Source organism: Amblyomma mixtum, chromosome 6 (genome assembly GCF_055824585.1).
Source record: "Amblyomma mixtum isolate Tamu chromosome 6, ASM5582458v1, whole genome shotgun sequence".
NCBI lineage: Eukaryota > Metazoa > Arthropoda > Arachnida > Ixodida > Ixodidae > Amblyomma > Amblyomma mixtum.
In genome coordinates this window covers 137,441,648-137,444,878 of record NC_143017.1, presented here as the reverse complement: position 1 = coordinate 137,444,878, position 3,231 = coordinate 137,441,648, and positions in this window count along the sequence as shown.

Sequence of the window (3,231 nt, the reverse complement as noted above, 5' to 3'; positions counted from 1 at the left end):
TTTAGTTGCAGTGAACTCTTATTTACTCATATTTGTGGAGTGCAAACTTGGTGATTTAGCTTTGTGCATGTCATGTAACTTTACGCTTGAATCCCCTGTTTCTGCATTTGCATGAAGAGTGGTGCCCTTCATTTTCAGGTCAAACCTGATTTTTCTTGATTTTTGCCTGCTGAACAATTTTTATGAGAATCGGGTTAAGCTTGATTTCCACACAAAAAGTTCCATCCCAGAATATGTTTTTGTGCTGCAAACACAACAAAGAACAGGAATCATACAAAAGCTGACAGTTGCCTTAAGCCTGTTCAAAAAAGGCCTTTTGATTTAATTGTTGAAGCCACCGTTGTCACCTTTTTCAGCCTTGTGTTCTAATCCCTATTACTCGGACGGATGTAGCTGAACAGAGCCCAGCCTCACTTTTGAGAGTTAATACCGTATTTACTCACATAATGAGCACTTTTTTTTTCCGAAACTACTCTGAAAAATCTGGAAGTTGGGGGGCTGCATTTATTATGTGGCATAGAGTATTCAGAAACAGATAGAAGGGGAAAAAAGGGGACAAGAACTTAGCTTGTGGAATAAATGCGTCATCTGATACAACTTACCTTCTAAATAAAGCAGTTTCTGGGCCCGAGAACATAACTTTCGTCTTAAACTTGCGTGTATAAGTCTGGTAACCATCCATAATGGTTTCCAGAGAAAGCACAGCTGGAGTTCATTCACGCCAGCACATCTCACTGCATTTTGCATGAAGGCCGGTAGCAACAAGTTGCTATAATTATAAATAAATATGGCCAATCAAATAGGAACCCTTTGTGGCCAAGCGTAGTTACTATTGGTTTTTGGATTTCTCGCGGATCATGCGGTGGCTCAGATCATGCGGTGGCTCGCCTGCTGACCCTGAATACGTAGGTTCAATTCTGGTCACAGCGGTCGCATTCAGTGTAGGCGAAATCCTAGAGGCCCGTGTACTGTGCGATGTCATTGCACGTTAAAGAACCCCAGGTCGAAATTATCTGGAGCCCTCTATGACAGTGTCCCTCATAACCTGAATCGCGTTGTAACATCAAATCCTATAAAACCATTCTTATGGGGTGAGGTATGGTACTCTTGACATTTGGCATATTGAGCTTTGTGGTATTGTTTATTTTCAGCGTTCAAAAAGGGAGCCCTGCTAGCATTCACTGTCATCAGCAGCAGACTGCACACTGAAAGAAGCAGGTGTATTTATAACATGAGGGAAACAAATTGTACTTTTCAACTGCCAAAGAGAGGGGTGTTTTCATTATGCAAGGACTTGCATCGTGTGAATAGATATTGTACATGTCCTGGGAGGTCTTGAATAGGCACAGAAATTCTACGAATATCAATCAATCAATCAATCATTTTATTTCCTTAGAAAAGGAGGAGTACGGGACTAAAAGCTCGAACAGCTTGACGAGGTCCCGACCCCTTGGTCATGATGAAAGAATTATGAATGATGAATATAGGTCATGATGAAAGAATTACATATCAACGTAAAGGAAGGGGACGAAGGAAGGACATGTTGTGAGCTGGTGAGCACTTTGTTAGTATGACCTAGCTTTATATAGCTTGTTTAACTTAGCATTTCATGTGTTGCCACAAAGCGGTAACTCAGCATTATAAGCCTTCACATTATAAGCTAGAAAAGAAAAAAAATTTGCTGCCTGCTTATGACGGAAAGGGTAGCACCTGGTTTTACGCCCTGTATTTCAAAAAGCATGAAGCTTGAAAACAAGAGACCCTACAAATGAGGTGTTCTACATGCCAGGTATTTTAATGCATGTGTGTCCGGTGACTCGTAATCATTGAAATTCACATTTTAAGTTAGTTCAGCACAATGAAATGGTTCAGTGTCTGCTATATTGTTACCGTGACAAGCAAATCACAAGTACACATTGTGTCTGCGGGAATGCAGTTACTGTTACTTTCATCGATTTTTTTTTTTTAATTAAAGATGATTGTAACACGGGACAGTAAATAGCAAATTGTGTGCAAGTGAAAGGAACACAATTCTCATATTACAGTCCTGTAGTGACTTGAGGCCTTGTTAAATTTAAGCGGTATACAGTGCATCTGTGTGAAGTTTCAGTGCGGTATTTGGGTGCTGAGCACTAAGGAGGCCAACCAGGTCAGATCCAGAACAGTGCCCATTTACTTCTGACGTGAATAGTACATATAGCTCCATTTTATTTCACCCGTTCACCACTTTTTTTTTTTTTCCTTGTGTGATAGCCTGAGATGCTCGATTAATTTTAGAATGAGCACTACCTACTCCTAGCATTTCTTTGTGCTGTTGTGTGATTTAACAACTATGCATACCCTCTCAAAGTTATAAAATTTTGCACGACCACATGTTGCAGAACAATTGTTTAAATAGGTGTTACTGATGTCACGGAACATAGGAGATTGAATGAGAATATAAAAAATCATTGCCAAAATGTCAGCAAAAAGCATGTGCCATTCTGTTGGTGAGGGTTGCATGTAAATGTGCTATGCAGAAATGCTTGTCATGTTTCAGGCTTGTCATGTCTTGCAATGCAACAAAGAGCACAGTTTCTCATTGGAAGGATGTAATCACTTTTGTTGTCATTACGGATAGATTATTACAGGACTTTGATCCTAGTGCCATACTTGGGTTCATTGGTAGTGACAGAGGTTTGTTTTCGATGGGAAGAGACGAGGGCTTGAGGTCTTGTGGGGATTCTGAAACACTTATCTAAAGCTATGTGCCACAAGGAGCTGAATGGCGGGAAAACTAGTCAATAGCAATTGGTTCAAAAGGAGTAAAAATAAAACTTGTAACTTCTTTATTAATGTATCTGACCATTGGTGCAGAAAAAACAAGGAGCTGAATGGCGGGAAAACTAGTCAATAGCAATTGGTTCAAAAAAAGTAAAAATAAAACTTGTAACTTCTTTATTAATGTATCTGACCATTGGTGCAGAAATACCAGGTTTAAATAAAATGTTTTTACCTTGTCTTCCAGCTCTACATTGCATGAGTCGGAGAATGAGGCAAGTGAAGTGGGTCATGTTAGCAACATGAACGAAGGCAGTGGAAGTTCTTCGGTTTGCGCGTTATTATTTTGCAGCTGTAGGTGTGCTATCGGTCACTTGCCACTTCTGCTGCTTATGAAAAATGAATGCCCTGCATCAGAGTCCCTGCTGTTGAAGAGTAGCATTAGTTTGAGAAGCCAAACTTAGAAAGATG